Below are 14725 nucleotides of genomic sequence, written 5' to 3'. Positions count from 1 at the left end.
CCATCAGAATGACGGAATCTTTACCCTCAGCTACCGTATTCTTTGCCAGCTTCTAATGGCTTGTGACATCGTTTTGCAAGTCAATCAGAACCAGCATTAAACAAGTTCATTTAAAGGCCTGACTTTAGAGCACTCAATACTGTCCACAGGAGGATGTTATTGATTGGAATTCACTGAGACTGCTGCCTCATCAGTCCTGGAGCGCAGAGAGAATGACGGATCTCGTTCCAACTATCACAGTTCTGGAACATGAAAATGTAACAGCTTCATCTGCCACGCTCTTAATATCTTGTATCTGTCAAGTATTTTTCTTTCATAAATCAGCAGGTGAGCAGTAATTCTTCTATCCTTTATTTATACTTTAAATGAAAGTACAAACAAACTGCATGCGTGTGTGTAACAGACGCACACATAGAATGCCTGCCACAAGAATGGCGCATTTACATGTTTGTTTAAACATGCAGCTCAAAATAAACACGTAAATCTAATCCGATAGGAACAACTTGATGATAAAGTATGCCGTTTTTAATAATTTCATAAATAGAACAAATACAGATGGGTCTATGTTTATCTTGACCTTTAATAGGATTAATTGAGCCAGGGCAGTCGGACTTAATCCCCTGCTGTAATGACTTAATCTCCTGCTGTATTGTTCTCTGTATTGTATTGCAGCTGAGAACAATAGATAAAGGGTTTATATTAATAAACCATGGTGTACCTAGGCGCAGCAAACTAGCCAAGATAACCGTGGACCCATCTGTACTTTATTTAAAATAAATGCTCCCCCAATCCCTCATTCCCCACTTTATTGAGGACCTGAGTCTGAGCCACCCTCAGCCACATCTACCTATCTTTCAGAAGCAGCGCATGCGCCTAAGCCCAGAGTCCCATCTGCGTGTAGCCGGATATGCAACCTATTGCTAAAATGGTTCAGGCCAGGAACCTTGTTCTCAGCAAGGTCGGGATGTACTTATATACTAAGACCCGGCCAACGGGTTTTTGCCACCAAAGGTATTGCCATCTTTTATAGAAGCCTATGGACTTCTTTCACCCCCGTCGCCGAACGCCGCACTCGCTGACCCCCCTTTCACCTCTCTCCTGGCAGGTTCCTGGTGCAGCAGCACGATCCCCCGCCTCCTCCCCCGCAGCACAGCCATTCGTCCTTCCGGCTGCAGAGAGGAGAAGGAGGAGCCTGGGGACTCCCAGCAAATGTCACTTCCCGTGGCCTGGAGGTGACGGACCCAACAGAGACCTCCCGCAATCCTTCTCACAGGTATCGCAGGGGGTCTCTGTCACCGCATTGCGATGTTAATTGCATATGTTAGTACGTATGCGATTAGCATCGCTGCGGTGGGTGGCGAGGAACGGCGATGTATTTTAATACATCTCGCCCCCAGCCAATCTAGAGCAGCTTCACTATGATAGGTCAGCAAGCGAGCAAGCTCTGGCTGGTTAGTTGTGTCATTGTAGCAAATGAGGTTCATTGTTACAAAGTACCAACTTCCCTTAACCTAGTGCTGGTTGCGTATTTTGCAGGGGGATCTAACATGGCTTGTCTCCAGGCAGGGCTGCCAAGAGAAATACAACAATTTTCTGGGCCCTCTGACCCCCCTAGAGGGGGTGTGACTACAGCATGCTGGGGTCAGGGCCACACCTCTTTGGGGGCGTGTCTAGCACATGAGAAGCACCCTCTCAGAATAGCATGGCATGCCTCCCAGCCAGGGCAGTAGAGAGCCTGGCTGGGCCTAGGTACTTTTCAGGGGGCATGGCCTAAATCACAGGAGGCGTGGACCTGGGCCCCAACTGGGCCCCTCTATCAGACCTGGGCCCAGGTAATTTGTACCCTCTCCACCCCTCTCTTGGCACCGCTGTCTCCAGGCACTGGTGGTAGCCGGGCTTGGCTATGAGACCTGGGGGAAATGGCCTAGTGTGCAAGATGCGGGCGTCTCTGCCTATTTTTTTTTTTTTTTTTTTTAAAGAGGTGATAATTTACAAGTCAAAAACCAACCTGACTTTGATCACTTTTACCTAACAGATGGATCTGCAGATGCTTTCACTTCTGCTTATCTTGCAGTTATAGTAGGTGAACGCACCCAAGAGGTACACACCATATGGTTACACGCCTCTTCCCTCCACTGCTCTCCCTTTCCAGGCGCAAATTGCAGATATGCACAACCTTAATACCGACAATCCCACCCCCCAGCTAAGTTCTGCTGCTGCTTAGTCACCAAAAGGAACCAAGAGGATCCGCTGTCTTACACAGGGCAGCAGAACATAAAAAAGCCGCCTTTCCTTGCCACTTATTCATAAAGCATGCTAATGGAAGGAATCAGCGTGAATAGCGTCCGCACTGGTGCACTGAATACCCCTACATTCAGGGGCGTAGCCCGGGTTCACTACGGTATGCCGGCGGTCGGGCTCCCGGCGACCAGCATATCGGTGCCGGGAGCCCGACCGCCGGCTTACCGACAGTGTGGCGAGCGCAAATGAGCCCCTTGCTACGCGTGCCAGGCTATTTTATTCTCCCTCCAGGGGGGTCGTGGACCCCCACGAGGGAGAATAAGTGTCGGTATGCCGGCTGTCGGGATCCCGGCGCCGGTGTACTGTGCGCCGGGATCCCGACAGCCGGCATACTGAAGACCACCCTGTAGCCCAGTGACGTGCGGTGGGGTGAGGCAGGTGAGGCAGAGCCTTTCCTGTCATACTAACGTTTGTGCCAGAGTTTTGACTGTGTATAGTATATGAAAAATACAAAGAATTTGTTTTAAATAACTTCTTTGCATTATTCTAATAATTTTTATAGCCAAAACTCACCTGCTTACCTTTTCCGCACATCCCTGATCAAAACTCACCAAATTCCCGAGAGTTTATACTGCCATCCAATTCCTAGTGAAGTGGGCGGAATGGGGAGATTAATATAGGGAATCCCAGGGTGCTCAAGGAGGGGGCCGGGCCTAGTGACATGTTTCTCTGAAAATGCGTCATGTTGGCCACGCCCCTATTCCTGTGTGCACCAATTGCAGCAATTTTCCAATGGTTTAATAACACAACTAGCCCCGCCTTTGTTGCCGCCCACCTGCATATCCTCAAAGTTGGGAAATATGGGGTGGCGTGGGGGTGGGGGTGATGAATGGAAGATATGCCAATGCTTATATGATAGCTGCTCACATAGATGCTTAATTTGCCAGATACCCCTGGATAATCAATAGGCGGCTATTTTGTATAATCCACATTGTAACACGTGTGATAGGACAAAATGTAAATGATTACATCAGTGCCTTTGGGGATTTGCCTGGCAATGCAAACGACAGAAAGAGTTAAATCAATTTTTTTAAATACCAATAATAACCGACCCCATAAGTGAAAGCACCGCTGATTCTTTGTATACGTGCTGCGTGTGTGACTGGGTGTGACTATACTGTAAGCACGGATGTAATGTAAAAATAGCCACAGTTCTGAGGTGGAAATTAAGAAATTAAGGGGGTAATTCCAAGTTGATCGCAGCAGGAAATTTTTTAGCAATGGGCAAAACCATGTGCACTGCAGGGGGGGCAGATGTAACATGTGCAGAGAGAGTTAGATTTGGGTGGGGTGTGTTCAAACTGAAATCTAAATTGCAGTGTAAAAATAAAGAAGCCAGTATTTACCCTGCACAGAAACAAAATAACCCACCCAAATCTAACTCTCTCTGCAAATGATATATGCAGTTTATGTGTCAACCTTTTGACCCTGTCGACCTAATGCATGTCGACCAATAGTGGTTAACCTAATGACTGTAGACTTTTACTATGTAGATCTCATGATACATACCCATGGCACAGTATTAACAGAGGGCACTGTAATGTGGTATAATAAGAACTGAGGGCACTGTATGGCATAATGTGAATTGGGGGTACATTGTGGCATAGTGTGTACTGGCATCTCTGCATTGTGGCATAATGTAAACTAGGGAAATATGATTGTTCATAAAATAAACTAGGGCACAACTATGTGGCATACTATTAACTAGGGCACTACTATGTGGCATACTATTAACTAGGGCACAACTATGTGGCATACTATTAACTAGGGCACAACTATGTGGCATACTATTAACTATGGCACTACTATGGGGCATACTATTAACTCGGACACTACTATGGGGCATACTATTAACTAGGACACTACTATGGGGCATACTATTAACTAGGGCACTACTATGTGGCATACTATTAACTATGGCACTACTATGGGGCATACTATTAACTCGGGCACTACTATGTGGCATACTATTAACTAGGGCACAACTATGTGGCATACTATTAACTATGGCACTACTATGGAGCATACTATTAACTAGGGCACTACTATGGGGCATACTATTAACTCGGACACTACTATGGGGCATACTATTAACTAGGACACTACTATGGGGCATACTATTAACTAGGGCACTACTATGGGGCACACTATTAACTAGGACACTACTATGGGGCATACTATTAACTCGGGCACTACTATGTGGCATACTATTAACTAGGGCACTACTATGGGGCATACTATTAACTCGGACACTACTATGGGGCATACTATTAACTAGGGCACTACTATGGGGCATACTATTAACTAGGGCACTACTATGGGGCATACTATTAACTAGGACACTACTATGGGGCATACTATTAACTCGGGCACTACTATGTGGCATACTATTAACTAGGGCACTACTATGGGGCATACTATTAACTCGGGCACTACTATGTGGCATACTATTAACTAGGGCACAACTATGTGGCATACTATTAACTAGGGCACTACTATGGGGCATACTATTAACTAGGACACTACTATGGGGCATACTATTAACTAGGGCACTACTATGGGGCATACTATTAACTAGGGCACTACTATGGGGCATACTATTAACTAGGACACTACTATGGGGCATACTATTAACTCGGGCACTACTATGTGGCATACTATTAACTCGGGCACTACTATGTGGCATACTATTAACTAGGGCACTACTATGGGGCACACTATTAACTAGGGCACTACTATGTGGCATACTATTAACTAGGGCACTGCTATGTGGCATACTATTAACTAGGGCACTGCTATGTGGCATACTATTAACTAGGGCACTACTATGGGGCATACTATTAACTCGGGCACTACTGTGTGGCATACTATTAACTAGGGCACAACTATGTGGCATACTATTAACTAGGGCACTACTATGGGGCATACTATTAACTAGGGCACTACTATGGGGCATACTATTAACTAGGACACTACTATGGGGCATACTATTAACTCGGGCACTACTATGTGGCATACTATTAACTAGGGCACTACTATGGGGCATACTATTAACTAGGACACTACTATGGGGCATACTATTAACTAGGGCACTACTATGGGGCATACTATTAACTAGGGCACTACTATGGGGCATACTATTAACTAGGACACTACTATGGGGCATACTATTAACTCGGGCACTACTATGTGGCATACTATTAACTCGGGCACTACTATGTGGCATACTATTAACTAGGGCACTACTATGGGGCACACTATTAACTAGGGCACTACTATGTGGCATACTATTAACTAGGGCACTGCTATGTGGCATACTATTAACTAGGGCACTGCTATGTGGCATACTATTAACTAGGGCACTACTATGGGGCATACTATTAACTAGGACACTACTATGTGGCATACTATTAACTCGGGCACTACTATGTGGCATACCATTAACTAGGGCACTACTATGTGGCATACTATTAACTCGGGCACTACTATGTGGCATACTATTAACTAGGGCACTACTATGGGGCATAAAATGAATAACTGCTGTGGAAAGGGTTACTCTCAAGAATCATTGGGACGGGGGCCCCATCAATATGTTGCTATGGAGCCCAAAAAAGTTCTGGTTACGCCTCCACAACCAATGTTCCACAAAACTGTAGACACAGTCCCTACCCCAAAATTAGTGAAAAAAAGACTGTGCGGCATTACACAAGCAATAATGAGAGCTTTATATACAGTACATGTATAAAAAGGATAAACGGAATGTATAACAGTAGTTATAATAAGAATTTACTTACCGATAATTCTATTTCTCGGAGTCCGTAGTGGATGCTGGGGTTCCTGAAAGGACCATGGGGAATAGCGGCTCCGCAGGAGACAGGGCACAAAAGTAAAGCTTTCCGATCAGGTGGTGTGCACTGGCTCCTCCCCCTATGACCCTCCTCCAAGCCAGTTAGGTACTGTGCCCGGACGAGCGTACACAATAAGGGAGGAATTTTGAATCCCGGGTAAGACTCATACCAGCCACACCAATCACACCGTACAACTTGTGATCTAAACCCAGTTAACAGTATGATAACAGCGGAGCCTCTGAAAAGATGGCTCACAACAATAATAACCCGATTTTTGTAACTATGTACAAGTATTGCAGATAATCCGCACTTGGGATGGGCGCCCAGCATCCACTACGGACTCCGAGAAATAGAATTATCGGTAAGTAAATTCTTATTTTCTCTATCGTCCTAGTGGATGCTGGGGTTCCTGAAAGGACCATGGGGATTATACCAAAGCTCCCAAACGGGCGGGAGAGTGCGGATGACTCTGCAGCACCGAATGAGAGAACTCCAGGTCCTCCTTAGCCAGGGTATCAAATTTGTAGAATTTAGCAAACGTGTTTGCCCCTGACCAAGTAGCTGCTCGGCAAAGTTGTAAAGCCGAGACCCCTCGGGCAGCCGCCCAAGATGAGCCCACCTTCCTTGTGGAATGGGCATTTACATATTTTGGCTGTGGCAGGCCTGCCACAGAATGTGCAAGCTGAATTGTATTACACATCCAACTAGCAATAGTCTGCTCAGAAGCAAGAGCACCCAGTTTGTTGGGTGCATACAGGATAACAGCAAGTCAGTTTTCCTGACTCCAGCCGTCCTGGAACATATTTTCAGGGCCCTGACAACATCTAGCAACTTGGAGTCCTCCAAGTCCCTAGTAGGTGCAAGGCACCACAATAAGCTGGTTCAGGTGAAACACTGACACCACCTTAGGGAGAGAACTGGGGACGAGTCCGCAGCTCTGCCCTGTCCGAATGGACAAACAGATATGGGCTTTTTTGAGAAAAAAACCACCAATTTGACACTCGCCTGGTCCAGGCCAGGGCCAAGAGCATGGTCACTTTTCATGTGAGATGCTTCAAATCCACAGATTTGACTGGTTTTAAACCAATGTGATTTGAGGAATCCCAGAACTACGTTGAGATCCCACAGTGCCACTGGAGGCACAAAAGGGGGTTGTATATGCAATACTCCCTTGACAAACTTCTGGACTTCAGGAACTGAAGCCAATTCTTTCTGGAAGAAAATCGACAGGGCCGAAATTTGAACCTTAATGGACCCCAATTTGAGGCCCATAGACACTCCTGTTTGCAGGAAATGCAGGAAACGACCGAGTTGAAATTTCTTTGTGGGGCCTTCCTGGCCTCACACCACGCAACATATTTTCGCCACATGTGGTGATAATGTTGTGCGGTCACCTCCTTTCTGGCTTTGACCAGGGTAGGAATGACCTCTTCCGGAATGCCTTTTTCCCTTAGGATCCGGCTTTCCACCGCCATGCCGACAAACGCAGCTGCGGTAAGTCTTGGAACAGACATGGTACTTGCTGAAGCAAGTCCCTTCTTAGCGGCAGAGGCCATAAGACCTCTGTAAGCATCTCTTGAAGTTCCGGGTACCAAGTCCTTCTTGGCCAATCCGGAGCCATGAGTATAGTTCTTACTCCTCTACGTCTTATAATTCTCAGCACCTTAGGTATGAGAAGCAGAGGAGGGAACACATACACCGACTGGTACACCCACGGTGTTACCAGAACGTCCACAGCTATTGCCTGAGGGTCTCTTGACCTGGCGCAATACCTGTCCCGTTTTTTGTTCAGACGGGACGCCATCATGTCCACCTTTGGTATTTCCCAACGGTTTACAATCATGTGGAAAAAACTTCCCGATGAAGTTTCCACTCTCCCGGGTGGAGGTCGTGCCTGCTGAGGAAGTCTGCTTCCCAGTTTCCATTCCCGGGATGAAACACTGCTGACAGTGCTATCACATGATTTTCCGCCCAGCGAAAAGTCCTTGCAGTTTTTGCCATTGCCCTCCTGCTTCTTGTGTCGCCCTGTCTGTTTACGTGGGCGACTGCCGTGATGTTTTTCCCACTGGAACAATACCGGCTGACCTTGAAGCAGAGGTCTTGCTAAGCTTAGAGCATTATAAATTTACCCTTAGCTCCAGTATATTTATGTGGAGAAAAGTCTCCAGACTTGATCACACTCCCTGGAAATTTTTTCCTTGTGTGACTGCTCCCCAGCCTCTCGGGCTGGGCTCCGTGGTCACCAGCATCCAATCCTGAATGCCGAATCTGCGGCCCTCTAGAAGATGAGCACTCTATAACCACCACAGGAGAGACACCCTAGTCCTTGGATATAGGGTTATCCGCTGATGCATCTGAAGATGCGATCCGGACCATTTGTCCAGCAGATCCCACTGAAAAGTTCTTGCGTGAAATCTGCCGAATGGAATTGCTTCGTAGGAAGCCACCATTTTTACCAGGACCCTTGTGCAATGATGCACTGTTTTTAGGAGGTTCCTGACTAGTTCGGATAACTCCCTGGCTTTCTCTTCCGGGAGAAACACCTTTTTCTGGACTGTGTCCAGAATCATCCCTAGGCACAGCAGACGTGTCGTCGGGATCAGCTGCGATTTTGGAATATTTAGAATCCACCCGTGCTGTTGTAGCAGTATCCGAGATAGTGCTACTCCGACCTCCAACTGTTCCCTGGACTATGCCCTTATCAGGAGATCGTCCAAGTAAGGGATAATTAAGACGCCTTTTCTTCGAAGAAGAATCATCATTTCGGCCATTACCTTGGTAAAGACCCGGGGTGCCGTGGACAATCCAAACGGCAGCGTCTGAAACTGATAGTGACAGTTCTGCACCACGAACCTGAGGTACCCTTAGTGAGAAGGGCAAATTTGGGACATAGAGGTAAGCATCCCTGATGTCCCGGGACACTATATAGTCCCCTTCTTCCTGGTTCGTTATCACTGCTCTGAGTGACTCCATCTTGATTTGAACCTTTGTAAGTGTTCAAAAATTTTTTTAGAATAAGTCTCACCTAGCCTTCTGGCTTCAGTACCACAATATAGTGTGGAATAATACCCCTTTCTTGTAGTAGGAGGGGTAATTTAATTATCACCTGCTGGGAATACAGCTTGTGAATTTTTTTCCATACTGCCTCCTTGTCGGAGGGAGACCTTGGTAAAGCAGACTTCAGGAGCCTGCGAAGGGGAAACGTCTCGACATTCCAATCTGTACCCCTGGGATACTACTTGTAGGATCCAGGGGTCCTGTACGGTCTCAGCGCCATGCTGAGAACTTGTCAGAAGCGGTGGAACGCTTCTGTTCCTGGGAATGGGCTGCCTGCTGCAGTCTTCTTCCCTTTCCTCTATCCCTGGGCAGATATGATCTTATAGGGACGAAAGGATTGAGGCTGAATAGACGGTGTCTTTTTCTGCAGAGATGTGACTTAGGGTAAAAACGGTGGATTTTCCAGCAGTTGCCGTGGCCACCAGGTCCGATGGACCGACCCCAAATAACTCCTCTTCCTTTATACGGCAATACACCTTTGTGCCGTTTGGAATCTGCATCACCTGACCACTGTCGTGTCCATAAACATCTTCTGGCAGATATGGACATCGCACTTACTCTTGATGCCAGAGTGCAAATATCCCTCTGTGCATCTCGCATATATAGAAATGCATCCTTTAAATGCTCTATAGTCAATAAAATACTGTCCCTGTCAAGGGTATCAATATTTTTAGTCAGGGAATCCGACCAAGCCACCCCAGCTCTGCACATCCAGGCTGAGGCGATCGCTGGTCGCAGTATAACACCAGTATGTGTGTATATACTTTTTATGATATTTTCCAGCCTCCCGTCAGCTGGTCCTTGAGGACGGCCCTATCTATAGACGGTACCGCCACTTGTTTTGATAAGCGTGTGAGCGCCTTATCCACCCTAAGGGGTGTTTCCCAACGCGCCCTAACTTCTGGCGGGAAAGGGTATACCGCCCATAATTTTCTATCGGGGGGAACCCACGCATCATCACACACTTTATTTAATTTATCTGATTCATGAAAAACTATGGTAGTTTTTTCACATCCCACATAATACCCTCTTTTGTGGTACTTGTAGTATCAGAAATATGTAACACCTCCTTCATTGCCTTTAACGTGTGGCCCTAATAAGGAATACGTTTGTTTATTCACCGTCGACACTGGATTCAGTGTCCCTGTCTGTGTCTGTGTCGACCGACTAAAGTAAATGGGCGTTTTAAAACCCCTGACGGTGTTTTTGAGACGTCTGGACCGGTACTAATTGTTTGTCGGCCGTCTCATGTCGTCAACCGACCTTGCAGCGTGTTGACATTATCACGTAATTCCCTAAATAAGCCATCCATTCCGGTGTCGACTCCCTAGAGAGTGACATCACCATTACAGGCAATTGCTCCGCCTCCTCACCAACATCGTCCTCCTACATGTCGACACACACGTACCGACACACAGCACACACACAGGGAATGCTCTGATAGAGGACAGGACCCACTAGCCCTTTGGAGAGACAGAGGGAGAGTTTGCCAGCACACACCAAAAACGCTATAATTTTATATAGGGACAACCTTATATAAGTGTTTCTCCCTAATAGCATCTTTATATAGATATTTATATCGCCAATTAGTGCCCCCCCTCTCTGTTTAAACCCTGTTTCTGTAGTGCAGTGCAGGGGAGAGCCTGGGAGCCTTCTCTCCAGCCTTTCTGTGAGAGAAAATGGCGCTGTGTGCTGAGGAGATAGGCCCCGCCCCTTTTCCGGCGGCCTCGTCTCCCGCTCTTTAGTGAAGTTTGGCAGGGGTTAAATATCTCTATATAGCCTCTGGGGGCTATATGTGAGGTATTTTTAGCCAGTATATAGGTTTACATTTTGCCTCCCAGGGCGCCCCCCCCCAGCGCCCTGCACCCTCAGTGACTGCGTGTGAAGTGTGCTGAGAGGAAAATGGCGCACAGCTGCAGTGCTGTGCGCTACCTTTAGAAGACTGCAAGGGTCTTCAGCCGCCGATTCTGGACCTCTTCTTACTTCAGCATCTGCAAGGGGGCCGGCGGCGCGGCTCCGGTGACCATCCAGGCTGTACCTGTGATCGTCCCTCTGGAGCTGATGTCCAGTAGCCAAGAAGCCAATCCATCCTGCACGCAGGTGAGTTCACTTCTTCTCCCCTCTGTCCCTCGTTGCAGTGATCCTGTTGCCAGCAGGACTCACTGTAAAATAAAAAACCTAAGCTAAACTTTCTCTAAGCAGCTCTTTAGGAGAGCCACCTAGAATTGCACCCTTCTCGGCCGGGCACAAAAATCTAACAGGCTTGGAGGAGGGTCATAGGGGGAGGAGCCAGTGCACACCACCTGATCGGAAAGCTTTACTTTTGTGCCCTGTCTCCTGCGGAGCCGCTATTCCCCATGGTCCTTTCAGGAACCCCAGCATCCACTAGGACGATAGAGAAATATTATAAGATGTAACATTATATATATATATATATATATATATATATATATATATATATGTATGTAAATACAATGTTACAGTATGTATATATATATATATATATATATATATATACACACACAGAGTTATGGATATGTGAATCTGGAGAGTGATCTTATTTCCATAGACTAATATCATTGATCTCTAGTATCAACAAGTCATCCACCACAATGGCAACCCCAAAAAAGCACCCCCATCTTTGACCTACACATGTGAGTGCACACACACACACACACACACACACACACACACACACACACACACACACACACACACACACACAATTACACCCATACCAGCAGTATACACAGCATTATCTCCACACGCAGCCACAGTAAATACATCATTGCCTACAGAGATATAGATTACACAATATTAGCCCAGCAGTATATACAGCAATGTCGCCACAGATGTAATATACACAATATTACCCCATACTTACCTACTCTCCCAGAAGCTGCGGGAGGTTCCCTTTTTTGGGGGTAGCCCCCCGCACCCCTGGAAGAGTGGGCAGGTCTCCCGCATCCTGCTCGCACACTAGTGATGCGAGCAGGATGGAGAGATTGCCTCCCGCATTCACAGGTCCGTCGGGTGGAGAAGGGGTTAAAATGACGCAAATTGGTGATGTCACAGTCCGCCCCCGCCCCCCGAAGACACCTTCAACGTGTCCTCTCCGGTCTTCTCCCGGAGAGGAGAAATAAAATGTAGGTAAGTATGTATTACCCCCATACCATCAGTATATACAGTAATGCCCCCACAGATGTAATATACACAGTACAGGTTCAGTATCCCATATCCAAATATTCCGAAATACGGAATATTCCGAAATACAGACTTTTTTGAGTGAGAGTGAGATAGTGAAACCTTTGTTTTTTGATGGCTCAATGTACACAAACTTTGTTTAATACACAGAGTTATTAAAAATATTGTATTAAATGACCTTCAGGCTGCGTGTATAAGGTGTATATGAAACATAAATGAATTGTGTGAATGTACACACACTTTGTTTAATGCACAAAGTTATAAAAAATATTGGTTAAAATGACCTTCAGGCTGTGTGTATAAGGTGTATATGTAACATAAATGCATTCTGTGCTTAGATTTAGGTCCCATCACCATGATATCTGATTATGGTATGCAGTTATTCCAAAATACGGAAAAATCCCATATCCAAAATACCTCTGGTCCCAAGCATTTTGGATAAGGGAGACTCAACCTGTATTACCCCCATACCATCAGTATATACAGCAATGCCCCCACAGATGTAATATACACAGTATTACCCCCATACCATCAGTATATACAGAAATGTCCCCACAGATGTAATATACACAGTATTATCCCCATACCAGCAGTATATACAGCAATGCCCCCACAGAGGTAATATACACCGTATTACCCCCATACCATCAGTATATACAGCAATGCCCCCACAGATGTAATATACACAGTATTACCCCCATACCAACAGTATATACAGCAATGCCCCCACATATGTAATATACACAGTATTACCCCCATTCCAGCAGTATATACAGCAATGCCCCCACAGATGTAATATACACATTACCCCATATCAAAAGTATATACAGCAATGCCCCCACAGATGTAATATACACAGTATTACCCCATACCAGCAGTATATACAGCAATAACACCACAGATATAATATACACAATATTACCCCATACCAGTAGTATATACAGCAATGCCCCCACAGATGTAATATACACAATGTTATCCCATACCAGCAGTATATACAGCAATGCCCCCACAGATGTAATATACACAGTATAACCCCCATACCAGCAGTATATACAGCAATGCCCCCACAGATGTAATATACACAGTATTACCCCCATACCAGCAGTATATACAGCAATGCCCCCACAGATGTAATATACACAGTATAACCCCCATACCAGCAGTATACACAGCAATGCCCCACAGATGTAATATACACAGTATAACCCCCATACCAGCAGTATATACAGCATTGCCCCACAGATGTAATATACACAGTATTACCCCATACCAGCAGTATATACAGCAATAACACCACAGATATAATATACACAATATTACCCCATACCAGTAGTATATACAGCAATGCCCCCACAGATGTAATATACACAATGTTATCCCATACCAGCAGTATATACAGCAATGCCCCCACAGATGTAATATACACAGTATAACCCCCATACCAGCAGTATATACAGCAATGCCCCCACAGATGTAATATACACAGTATAACCCCCATACCAGCAGTATATACAGCAATGCCCCCACAGATGTAATATACACAGTATAACCCCCATACCAGCAGTATACACAGCAATGCCCCACAGATGTAATATACACAGTTTCTCTATCGTCCTAGTGGATGCTGGGGTTCCTGAAAGGACCATGGGGAACAGCGGCTCCGCAGGAGACAGGGCACAAAAAGTAAAGCTTTAGGATCAGGTGGTGTGCACTGGCTCCTCCCCCTATGACCCTCCTCCAAGCCAGTTAGATTTTTGTGCCCGGCCGAGAAGGGTGCAATCTAGGTGGCTCTCCTAAAGAGCTGCTTAGGAAAGTTTAGCTTAGGTTTTTTATTTTACAGTGAGTCCTGCTGGCAACAGGATCACTGCAACGAGGGACTTAGGGGAGAAGAAGTGAACTCACCTGCGTGCAGGATGGATTGGCTTCTTGGCTACTGGACATCAGCTCCAGAGGGACGATCACAGGTACAGCCTGGATGGTCACCGGAGCCTTGCCGCCGGCCCCCTTGCAGATGCTGAAGTAAGAAGAGGTCCAGAATCGGCGGCAGAAGACTCCTCAGTCTTCTAAAGGTAGCGCACAGCACTGCAGCTGTGCGCCATTTTCCTCTCAGCACACTTCACACGGCAGTCACTGAGGGTGCAGGGCGCTGGGAGGGGGGCGCCCTGGGAGGCAAATGAATACCTATTTTGGCTAAAAATACCTCACATATAGCCTCCGGAGGCTATATGGAGATATTTAACCCCTGCCAGAATCCGTTAAGAGCGGGAGACGAGGCCGCCGAAAAAGGGGCGGGGCCTATCTCCTCAGCACAC

Source organism: Pseudophryne corroboree, chromosome 2, assembly GCF_028390025.1.
Source record: "Pseudophryne corroboree isolate aPseCor3 chromosome 2, aPseCor3.hap2, whole genome shotgun sequence".
NCBI classification, from domain to species: domain Eukaryota; kingdom Metazoa; phylum Chordata; class Amphibia; order Anura; family Myobatrachidae; genus Pseudophryne; species Pseudophryne corroboree.
The sequence above is the reverse complement of the archived record's forward strand: the minus strand, read 5'-3'. Positions refer to the sequence as shown.